Source organism: Gavialis gangeticus, unplaced genomic scaffold (assembly GCF_001723915.1).
Source record: "Gavialis gangeticus isolate Ggan-Ray unplaced genomic scaffold, GavGan_comp1, whole genome shotgun sequence".
NCBI classification, from domain to species: domain Eukaryota; kingdom Metazoa; phylum Chordata; order Crocodylia; family Gavialidae; genus Gavialis; species Gavialis gangeticus.
Window position 1 is genome coordinate 47,945,217 of NW_017728992.1, and position 12,921 is coordinate 47,958,137.

Here is a 12,921-nt window from a genome sequence, read left to right on the forward strand (position 1 = left end):
CGGCCCAAATGTTGGCAGCGCCCCGCCAGCGACAGCGCGCGTCCCGGCCCGCCCGCCCGCGGGGCTGGAGCAGCCTCCTCCTGGGCCGGCCGACACGCGGCTCTTCCTCTTCCTCCTGCTCGGGATGATGTCGCAGCGGGCGAGGAATGTTTTCCCTCCCAGTGACCCCAGAAGTTTCCCTTCCAGCCCGCCCAGCTGAGAAGAAAAGCTCCCCCCCTTCCCCCTTTCCTTTCCCTTCCCCTCCCCGGCTGTCTCGTGCCTGCGGAGGCAGAGCCCCGGGCTGCTGCGGGGTGGGTGTAGCTTGAGGGAAAGGAGGGCCCTCGTCTCCCCCGACCCTGCACAACACACCGACTGCAGCCGGGGCTGCGGAGGAAATGGTGAAGGAAGAGAAGGGAGACCCGAGAGGACAGATAGGGGTCAGGGCTGGAAAGGGAAGGAAAGGCAGCAAGTTTTTAGTGCTATCCACTGGCGAAGTGCAGGATCAGGAAGGAGACCATGGCAGGGGGAACCAACCTGGGACGGTAGGGCCGTTTTCCTGTCCTTTGTCTGTTCACATCTCTGGGCTGTTTCACTCACTGGGCAGTGTCCGTCCGCCAGCTCCTTCGAGAGTCAGGGGGCACCGGCTGGGACCTCGTGTGGACCCTATGACCTTCATTCCTGATGCTGTTTGGTCTTTCAGTTGTCCCAAGCCATGGGGTGACATGCCCGTCATGCAGTGGTTCTTAATCTTTTTTGTACCCCATTGTACCCCAGCGTGCATGGCATGGGGGGCCCCAAACAGCCCCTGGTGGGCTGGAACGCTGCCCGCCTGCAAGGGAAAACCCACAGTTTTCCACATTTTCCTCCTTTAAAGGAGAATGCATTTTTAAAGTTTGTTTGCAACACTTTCATACATTGTCGTGACCCACTTTTGGGTCCCAGCCCACAAGTTAAGAAACACTGATCTAGTGCAGCCCCTGTTCAAGGCAGGATCATCCCCGACTAAAGCACCTCAGCCAAGTGTCTGTCTAACCTGTCCTTGAAAATTTCCAAGGACAGTAATTCCACAATCTCTCCAGGCAGCCTGTTCCAATGCTTGATCACCTTCACAGTCAGAAATGACCATAGTTCCTCCTGGTCTCTAACCTACATGTCCTCTACTGCACTTTGAAGCCACTGCTCCTAGTCCTGTCCCTTAACAGTCACAGAAAAAGGCCCATATATTCTTGCAACCTACTTTTGGGTCATGACCCATGGGTTGAGAAACGCTGCCTTAGTGCTCTCCTTTATCAAGGGGCATTTGTAGCTCTATTTGATGGGCTTGGGCCCATGCTACCAAATGGCACATCAAAAGGCCTGGTGCTTTTCATGAATCTGCTCTCTCCTTTTTGTCCCTGAGAGACAAAAAGCATCCCTGAATGAAGCAGCAGCATGGGTTCTTGAGGCATGTTCGCCAATATTCAGCTTGCTTCATCTTTCCAGGGCTGGCTTAACCCATAGGCAAACGAGGCACAATGCCTGGGGCCCTAAGTGAAGAAGGGGCCCAGTTATGCTTATTTTTCATATAATTATTGAATGAAAAAAGTAAATATACAGTATTAAGTAGGGCACTTTTGTTTGCCTAGGGCCCACTAGAGGGTTAATGCAACTCTGCATCCACACTCCACTCTCCTTCCCAGCAGACTCCCTATTCCACACAAAGACCCCCTGCTTTCAAAACCCTTCCACCCCAGGGATGGATGTGCCTCTAGTCAGCATGGGCATCTGTCAAAACTGGAGAGGTTTATTTAAGAACAAGCTTTGCAGGGCAGGGTGCAGGGATCTGCAAATTCGGCTAAATACCTTGTCACAAGGACATAGAAAAGGAAAGGGAAAGAAACGGTTGTCTAGATGCTGAGAAATGTGGGAATCTCCATAGAATCAGAATAGAAAATGCAGGTTGGAAGGGACCTCAGGAGGTCATCTTGTCCAACCCTGTGCTCAAAACAGGACCACCCCCAACTAGATCATCCCAGCCATTTGTCTAGTCAGGTCTTAAAAATTTCCAAGGGTGGAGATTCCACAAAATCACTCTGGGTAACTGTTCCAGTGTTTTACTACCCTCTTAGTGAGAAAGTTTTTCCTAATATCTAACCTAAACTTCCCTTGCTGCAACTTGAGACCGTTGCTCCTTGTTCTGTCATCTGCCACCACTGAGAACTGCCTATTTGCAACCACTCTTCAGGTAGTGGAAGGATGCTATTAAATCCCCTCTCAGTCCTCTCTAGACCAGTATTTCTTAACCAATGCTCTAGACTAAATAAGACCAGTTCCCTCAGCCTCTCCTCAGAAGTCACAGGGGGCCCCAGCCCTCTGCTGAACTCTTTCCAATTTGTCCACATCCTTTCTGTAGTGGGGGCCCAAAACTCAACACAGTACTCCAGATGTGGCCTTACCAGCGCTGAATAGAGGGGAATAATCACTTCCCTTGATCTGCTGGCAACACTCCTATTAATGCATCCCAGTGTGCTGTTAGCCTTCTTGGCAACAAGGGCACACTGTTGGCTCATATTCAGCTTATTGTCCACTGTAGCCCCAAAGTCCTTTTCTGCAGAGCTGTTGTCCAGCCAGTTAGTCCCCAGCCTGTACCGGTCAATGATACTTACTGCCCCCAAAGTAAATGGAAGTTGCATGCACAGAGATGTCCTTTATTGGCCAGTACTGCCCACGGACATTTTTGATTGTGGAATAAGTCAGCCCCCTCCCAATCCCTCCCTTCCTGCTGCCCATTTAATTAAAAAACAGCTAGGAGCCCAAATTACTGTTTCAAGCAAGAGCACTATAAGGCTATCAGGGCAGTTACATTAAGAAAACAATTAACATGAAAATGAAGACCAATTTGTGACTCCTTACAAATTTGTCCAGTCTGCCCTGCCCAACCCCTGAATACCCAGCCCCAGGGAAACAAAATGTCCTTTTTGCCCTCCCTCCTGTGAGCAGCCCAAGGTGGGCTTTGTAAAGGTCTTTGGCAAAAGGAATTCGGCTCCACTGAAACCCAGCAGCTTTTGACAGAACACAACCGGGGCCGGGGTGGACACTTTCCCTAGTCTAGACAGTAGTCAGGAGTAAGGGGGTTGTGACAGGAGGGGGTGGAGGTGGGAAGGGTCCTTTTTTCAATAATCTTGAGGTCTCTGCCTTTACCTGTGCATTTCCCAAACTGTATGGTGCACCCTCCCTGGATATGTGTGAACAGTTTCTGCAGGGGTGCCTGCGAGTCACAGCTGCAACCCCTGCTTTAGCCACCTCTTCCCTCACTACCAGTTCTGCCAGGGAGGAGGGGAGTGGTAGTGGCAGCTGCACTAGGAAGGCAAGAAAGTACCTGACTTCATTACAGTGAGGTGTAAACCCATAAAGTTTAAGAAATGCTATGCTATGTAACTCAACAGCACGCTAAAGCTGGGTTTTTGATGTGACACCTGTGACTCATGATGACCAGGGGATTCAGTCGACAATCTTACTGTAACTCAGCGGCTGAGGATGCAAGTATTGGGCAGTGACAAGAACTACGCAGAGCCTAGTGGGAGAGGTGCTCTGAGGCCATTGCAGGTGAAGCAGTTTAGCATAGTGTTAGTATTTTTCCACTTTTTCAATCCACCATACTGGGTATTGCATTGCTATTTACCTTTGAGGTAAATCCTGCTGCCTTTAAAAGCACTTTAAAATAATGAAAGGCTGAAAGATGATTGACAGCACTTGTTAAACCACCTGAAGCTTCTGCTATCTAAAATACTCGGTTGTCAACCAGGAAGAAAATTGTTTGTTGATCGTTCACTAAACCATTATGATGCTTCAAGTCATGTCATGGTGAACCAGGTGAGCCAGAAAACAAATTGTCATTCTTTCTCTCTCTCCCTGCCACCTACTCTCTACATCCTCTTGATTCAATTTCTGTCTCAATACAGCTCAATCTATTTTAAAGCATAACAGAATATCAGAAAGGACAGCAAACCAAAATTGAACCACATTTCTCTAAGCATAAATGTTTAAAGCCATTTATGCATTGTACTTGTATACTCTTCATTACAGATAATTATCTAGTTTTTAACAATTCTAGACTGGTGATACCCCCAATATTGAACTTTACCAGCTGAAGTCCATTGCCACAGCATTCAGCAGAAACAGGACAGAACCTCTCTTGGATAGATAAAAGTAACCTCAATAAATACCCCTGAAATCTATATATAAATTCCAAATACAGTTGCCCCAATATCCAGTGAAATGCAAAACAGAGGCCCACCCACTTCACCTCATTTCACTACAAAAGGTTTTTCACATTGCTGACAGGCCAGAATTCTCTTCAGTACTGGTTATTAGCTATTTGGAATATTCAATGTGTTTTGAAGGAAAAGGAATTGATATGAACCTTTGTACTGTAGGAGGAACTTAACACAGTTCTTTTTGTTCAGTGGAGGCTTTTGTAATTTCTTTCCTTGTTCTAGTCAATGGTAGCCTCCCAAGTTCTTCAATGGAAAAGCAGGGAGAGAAGGCACTTCTTTCCCTGTAACAGTTGCTGTGGTAACCCCCAAACCTACACAACATAAGGAAGTGAAACTTCTATGAAGACAAGTGTTAAAACTCATTCATTTGGAAGATGTCAGCCTTGTGTTGTTTCTAAATAGCATAGCAAAATAGAGATACTTTTTGAACCCTGCTCATATATATATTAGTCCAATCTATATTATAATGATCTATATACCTATCTATCTATCTAGCTATCTGTTTCATTATAATATAAATTGGATGGACTTTTGCAACAGGTTGTGGACCCACCAGTCCTACTTCAGTCAACAGGACATAAAGTGGTTTAGTGTTTTTATAAAGTCAGGGTCGCTCATATTTCAGGTCTGATTCTGCAAGGTGTTGAATGTTCTTGAATTCTGTTGTACCCCATGTGGAATTCAATATCCCAAAGGTTTACACCCATTGTATGTATGCTTTTTTATTTCTAAAGCTTTTTCCCCTTGCTACACCATCATCAACTATGCCCCTTACCAATATTCAAAGCAACTGAGAGCAAGAACTAACTCCCCCACCCGCACATGTACCAGTCACTGCTTATTTCTAAAAAAGAATCCAATGCCAAAAGTTTCAAAAACTTAAATGCTTGAAATTATTTTCCTGAATCTGCATTTAGGCATGTCCTGTTTTGTTGAAGTCCTGAAAATTCATGGCATTATTGAGATGCTTAATTTTACATATGTACAAAACATTTGTAGAACCAGCCCCTTGTTTCTGCAGAAAATGACTGTACAATGTTCTTCTAGCAAAAATGACCTCATTGGTCCAGTACCATAAAAGACATAACTAAAAACATGCTTATAATGTATATTCATGTGAAGTTTATAATTATAAAGCTTAAGCACAAACTGTGGCATCACTATAAAAGTTGCAATGTGTATTTCTTAAGAAGAAAGTTAACTAGTGATGATTTGTTTTTGCTTGTAGCTGTAAAGATTTGGTTGGAAAATACTTCAGGCACAACATACTTTTTTGACTAACAGCATGTTGAGGAAGAAGTTAAGACAGACACGATTATCAATACTTTGGCCTATAAAAAGAGATGTGTAACTAGTAATGATGGATAAGCACACAAGATGGCATCTTGCAGATGAAAATGATTGTTTCAATCCCCCGTCCTTTTATTGCTGGTATCCAATTTGCATCTATAGTGCACTTTTTAAAGTAGACAGAAAGTGGTCATTTTCATTCAACTAGTTCATCTGTATGAAATATAGAGAAAGTCAGTAAGAAGCTTCTGCTTCTTGGTGGAGAACTGGACATTTAACTCTGCTTATTTAAAGAAAGGCTATATTAAAACACATTTTTATCCCTTTCCGAATAGATATTACATATAGGATGGTTCTTCTACTTACCTAAATCTGATGACAGTTATTTGGCAGCAGCTACACCTTAGGGAATGTACATGCCATTAGAATATATATTTTATCCTGTATGCAGTTATTGCCTTACATATTTCTTAAACGCAAGCATACTCTTAGCCATTTATTCTTCTGATTTGTTCCTAAATATTTTTCAGCTTAGCAGGTCATACTGTTTTACTACCACAATGTCAAAGGAAAGATATCAATTAAAAATACATGCACAGTGCCTATAGTGTAATGTTTCCTTCCTTGCTGAAATGACCCAAAGCCTGCAAAGACTGCCTTTGTGGTGGGAAATTTGTTGTCAGTTGTTTAGTTATGCAAATACAAAACCTGTGTTTATAACATGTCAATTGCAGAGCTCTGCTTTTTTGTATTACAGTGATCTGTGCCCTAATCAGATCAAACTAAGTGCAATGAAAGCAGAGAACATAAGTAACTGAAAGATGATATGAAAGGAGGCTGGGTTTTTTTTTGTAATCTATTTATTTAAGATGGTCATCTTCCTTTCAGTTTCTTGGTGGTGCAGCCAAGTTTTACAACTTGGGAAGGCAGGGAAAGAAGTCAGATCACGCTGTTTTGAGAATGCTGAAAACAGGTTGCCATTGGCCCTTATATTTGTAGTGTGAATTAGCAGTCAGAGGTGTGCACTGGGACATTGGAATCCTGGATTCTAATCCCAGTTCTGCTGCTGGACGGCTGGGTGCCATTTGGCAACACTGTGCCTGAGGTTCCTCAGGTGGAAGAATAAAGTGATATTTTCTTTCTTTGAAATCAAAGAGAGAACCTCCAAAAGCTTCATAGCTCTGTCACCTCCCACTGAGTATTGAAAGGCTAGATTCCACTGCCAGTCTGCCCACCACCATCCACTGGAAAGATTTTCCATGTCACAGTTAGAGTTGCTCCCTATAAACCTTCCTATAAAATGCTACCTCATTGCGTCTTCTTCAAATTCCTCTGTAGAATTTTCTTTGACATGATTCCCACAAAAAGATCTGAGAACAGATCTGATGAAGTAAGCTTCAGCCCATAAAAGCTTATGGGCGTGCTCTCTCTTTCTTTCTCTCTTTGTACATATATATCTTAGTTAGTCTAGATATCTGCATGTCTACCCTGCCTTCTAATAGATATGTTACCAATGGGCTATGAGCGCTTCTTTTCATGGTCTCATTTTTCCTAGAGCTTCTCAGCCTGCCTAGATCCATCTGTTCTCCCTTGACTTCTGCTTAGGTTGCAAAATCTTTAAGGTAAGGAATGTCTTTTCATTCTGTGTACAGTACCTAGCAAAGTAAGGTCTGAGACCATGAGCAGGACTCTTGGGCTCTATGGTAAAGCAAATAATAATGATAAATATCTAGTCTTAGTGTCACAAAATATATGATTGGAAAATTAAAAGGAACTAAACAAGGAAGAAGGAAGTCAACTTGTTGATGTATCAACAATGCATCTGTTGACATTAATGCTCCTTTATGAGAACAGGTAGTTGAAATATTAGCAGCCTCCAAACCTGTGGCACGTCTCCACCCCAAAGGGAGAAAAGGGGTGGGTGCCATGTATTGTTCAGGTGTACATAGTTATGCACCCAGGAGAGAGCTCAGGTGGAGAAACAGAGACAGAACTCAGAAGCAGACTGAGAAAAAAAAAGTCTGAACAGCACTCGTGTATGCCCCTAGGAGAAGTCTAGAGAAAGGGAGAAAGATTTGGAGCTATGATCAAGGAAATGGATTCTGGCTGTTTGACACCTTCTTTGCTCAAGGAAGCAGGACTTTGTATATTCTCATAAACAAACAGAATTGGATCAGACATCCCCATTTTCCTCAATATTTTCTCATTCTAGCTAGAATTTCCTGAGACCCCCAATTGTGACTAGGTGCTAGACCCATAGAATGCAGTGCAATTACTAAGTATTTTCTTGCCTTACAGGCTATGTACAGACAGTCAGAAAGCCCAAGGCTGGATATATTCAATCTTTGCAGGTTAAAGCTGCATTGATTGAACTGATAAGTAAGTGATCAGACATTCACTTTTGATTCAGAAATCCACCCATGTGCCTGCAGTGGCTCAGGCCAGAACCCAAGGGGCACTAGAGCATGCCTCCCTGCTGGGCTGGACCAGATAGCTTGGGCCAAGGCTAGCCTGCCCACACTGCAAGGGGAGGTTTGTGCAAGGCATCCTGGGATGCTGTGGGATTGTGAGTTAACTTGAATCTGGAGGGGATCAGAGCCAGAAGTTCAATAGACCGATTTAACCTAAATCAATTAAGTCTGATACTATATCCATACAGGTTTATCTTAAACTGGTTTTGGCCCTAGTAAAAGCAGCCTGTGTGCACTGAGCTTCTGTTGTGTTACAGACTTGAACTGATATCCGATCACTTATACTGGTTTATGTGTAATTTCTGTCCCTAACCACAAGGTCATTCTTTAAGTGACAACCTGGCCTATCAAGGTGCCACAGGTAAGAACCAAGTAGAACTTTTAGGTCTTTGTTGGGCAGGCTTTTAAACTCAGAGACTCTGAGAAGAGAGTTTGCTATGTATTGCAGTGTTGTTCTGTTGCTATCTGCACTGGCACAAATGATTTATTTGCCTACTTCTCCAGATTAGCAATACCAATTGAGGAAAGCAGTGAGGAATGGTGAGGAAGAACTTTACTCCCTTACACAAATAGTAAGGAGAAGACAATACATTTTAATATGTAATCCAACCCTAGTAACAACCAAACAATATGAAGAGGGGGCACTCATTACAGTCTTCATTGTCAGCTCCCCTATTACAAGTTTTTCTGCATATGTAATTTACGGGAGAAGCAACTCATGTTTTAGTCTTCAGTGAATTGTTTGCATGACAAGATCTTTCCCCCTAAAACCTTTCAGTGAAAGGGAGCCCTGGATTAAATGGGCTAAGGACTGAAACATTCTTTCATGCTACTGAAGGGTGGTCTGTCTGAATGAGGGCTGAATGCACAGCTGGAGTGCTGTTGGAATTCTGTATTCTCACTGGGTTCCTTCATTCTTGCAGGCTGATTCAGTGAGTTGCTGAATGCCTTTCACTCCCACTGAGGTTGGTAAGAATTGAGGGTGCTCATTTCCAGGACTGGGTCCTTTACTATATGCACAAATTATATTTAGAATCCATCACAGTTTTTACCCAGACAATACAGTCTAAATATCCCCTCCTCTGCCTCTGAAGTCACTGGGACTTCAGGATGCAGTTATTCTTACAGAAGTGGACCCCTTCTTAATATAGCATAAGCAGAAATGATTTTTCAAATCCAAAATGTTGTCTGGGTAAAAAACTGTTCAAAACCCCCTCTCCTCTGTCTCAGTGTTGACACTGAATTTGATTCAATAGAAAAGCTGAAATTCTTTCCATTAAAAACATATTATAAATACTCAAGAAGCTATAACTACATTTGAAACCAAGGTATATCCATGCCCAAGGGTAAACTAGCTTCATCTAAGGAAGAGCATTTCTAGTTGAAACTATTTTACCCTTTATTAACTTTTAGAAAAAAAGGCAGTATACCAAGTTTGTTAAGAGATTTTAAGCATAGTCACTTTGTTACAAAATCTACCTGCAGTGAACTATGATCATACATGTAAAAACATGAAAGATAGATTTTATTTGCATTACACAGGATCTAAGATTATCTGATCTTCTAATTTGACTACAAAGATGCATCATGAAGGACTAAACAGTTTGAAATTATTCTTCCTGTGGCCTGCTAGGAACAGTTTAGCTCCTCCATGTGATTTTTATCTATAGTTTTCAAAGTGTATTACAAAGGCAGGGGAACATCCTTATTACAGATTTACAAATGGGGCAGATCAAGTCATTGACAAGTGAAGTGACTTAACTTAAGATTACACAGCCAAGGATTTCCAATGACATTCAAACCTCATATCTATTTGATTTGTGGAATTTTAAAAAATAAAATAAAATAAGAAACTTATTGTTTCAGAAAGGAAACTGTGTGGTTAATACTTGCATTTCAAAGTTACCTAATCTAAGTTTACATATTAAACCAGAGAAAGGCAATACTTATTCCATGTCAATAATTGCAATAAAAGCATTTTTCTTTCTCACTCCAATACCACACACCAAGGGTTTGCCTCTCCCTCCCTCTCTTTAGGTATTGCCCCACAAGGTGCTTGAACACTGACCCTTTCCCAGCTAAGTGCTTCTTAAGCATGTGAACAGTCTTATTGAATTCCATAGCATTACTCATGTGCTAAAATTTAAGCACATGTTTAAGTGCTTTGCAACATGCCCAGCACCTTGGAGGACAGAGCCCTAAAATATCTGTAACGCTCAAGGCAACAGTTCACCAAATGCAGCCCCCATGCATCCAAACTCACATTTAAATTAGTAAGAGCATTGGCTTATGAAAGAAATGCAGGAACAGGCCCTTAGCCTGAAAAAGTCATAGCTGCTGATTTGTCCTTATTCACATAACTGCATACATAATGTACATCTCATCACTATTTGCTCCTTCAAATATTTCATGTCAAAACAAGTGTAAATGATTTGATGGGCTTTGCATATATAATCAGAGATGTAAACAACGGCTGGCATTACAGAAACTACAGCAATAAGCTAAGTAATTACCTGAGTTATTTTGGTCTAGTTGTAATATACATCATTACTATAATTACAGGAATTAAACCTGAGCCCAGCATACCTTTCCTTGGTCATGCAGTTTGTGCCAAATAACTAGCTCACCAGACTTTATGAAATGCCCTTTAATCACCAGGGTGGGCAGGCTGTCCCCCCATGTTATTTATCAGAGGAAAAAGCTTTATCAGGGTATCAGTTTCAAGATAGGCTTTTGTTAGATAAAGGTTCCTGGGAGCACAATTTCAGAAAGGGAGGGTGGGGGTGAGAATTTCATTTTCTTACTCCTTTCTCTATATAAAAGAAAGCAAACACTGGGTATGCTTTTATTTAAGTTTTATAGTCCCTTTCATGCCCTAGAACCTTTTCTGGTGCAACTATGCGAGTCCTTGAGATATGAATGAAGCGTGGATAATATACATAACTACTTTTCCTTTTCTTCTATATTGCTAAGTGTTCTATTTTTCTAACTCTTCCCAGGAGCAAGGAGGAAGCCATTTCCCTGCTTCCCTTACTCTTTCCGTTTCTTCTTGTTAGGAAAGGGGCTTGCAGTGAATTTCTTAGAGTCTATTGCCTTGTATTCTTCTGCACACAGAAAAAGCATTTCTCTTTGTGCTGTTTTAAGTCCATTGCTATGTTTCTTTTCTGTATTTCCCTCCCACCTCCAGACCCAGCTTTATAGTTTAGAAATTATAATATTTTATTGTCCCTTGCCCCTTTTGTCTAATATATATATGTATATATATGGGGCTCTATTCGGCTCCTCACAGGATCTTGACCAATGTGTATAAACAAAAAGATGTTACACAATTATTTTTTCCCGGGGCTTTTTTGTGTGTGTGTGTGTGTGTGTGTGTGTGTGTGTGTGTGTGTGTGTGTGTGTGTGTGTGTGTGTGTGTGTGTGTGTGTGTGTGTGAGTGAGTGAGTGAGTGAGTGAGTGAGTGAATTAGTCCCTGCAGAACCAAATATCTATGCATGTCTGGATGCACCTACTGAGGCCAGAGGCATTTGCCAACACTTAGCAACCATCTTAAAAGCACACCTCTGCTCTCTGATCCCTGCCCAGACCCTTCCCTGCCTGGAAGCTGCATGCTCAGTGCAGGGGCAACATGTGACAGCTTTCTCCCTGCCCATCCTGCCTCCCTGCACCATGGCTGCTCCAGTCCCTGCCCCTGCCAGCAGCACCCAGTGCCCCACTGCTCCACCTCGGCCCCTGCCAGCAATGACCAGAACCCTGCACTGCTGCTGGCCATGGTGCTGGCCCTGCTAGCCCCACCAGACGCCTGCATCCAGGCCCCAGGACAGCCATGCACCTGCCAGCCAGGCCTAGGACATAGTTACTGCACTTTAAGTTTAATACTTAGTTTAGTACTAAGTTTAGTACTTGCAAGTACTAAATCAATGTGCAGTAACTGGCAGTACTGCACAGTAGTGCTGGTGCATGGGTTTTTACAGGTACTAACTGCACAGTAGCCTAATACTACTGCACAGTAGTATAATAGCACAGATTTTGCCTGGTACACTACTGTGCAGTGTTATTAGGATACTCCGCAGTTAGAGTCTCATGTAGCTCTTTTATATTGCTGAAGAAGCCATGTTAATACAGTTCATGGTATGAATTTGAATACTGTGGACTTGATTTTCCACTTTTACAAATGTAATTTCACTTCTGTTCCTAGGGAGTTAAACTCTTGATTTATACCATCTGCAGAGGAAGAATCTGGTTCTGTTTGACTAGCTACCTACACAAGGTATAGCCATTTTACTGTTATTTAAAAAACATGCTTTCTACCTTTTTCCAGATCCTATTCCACTTATTAGAAACCTAAATGTGATCCTCTTCTGCTCTGTTCAATACCCTGAAAAAATAGTTAACACAGAAGGCAGATGGGTTCCCCTCCTGCTTGCTGCTTTTTTTCTTTTTTTTTTAGTCTTTAAGCTAAGGTGTATTGCAAAAGCAGGCATATTAATGTCTTTACATAGTCCAGAGCAGAATGGAATAGGCTCATACACAGGCACCTAATAGGTGAAATAAGATCTGGCTTCGGGACTCTAAGCTACAAAATGATTATGGCTGGGCTGCACTAGGCAAATGGTATTAACATTATCTGAGTGTAACAGCACTTTGAAGTGCTTTTTCAAACCATACATTTCAGGAGGTATAAAGTTCTTTGCATTCCCTCTCCACTTTCACAGTGCACCAGTTTAAGAGCTAGGCATAGGCTGGCCCCAAATTAGACCATTTAAAGAGCCTGTAATAACTATAGCTGGTGCATGGTTAAGGTGAGCGTACATCGCAGTTTGGCTGGCACAGTCCTAGATTCTGTAGGTTGATCCTGGCTGGTTGGTGAAAATTGAACAAAAATCCTGGAAAGTCCCAGCATCTCAGGGGCACAGGGCTCAGCT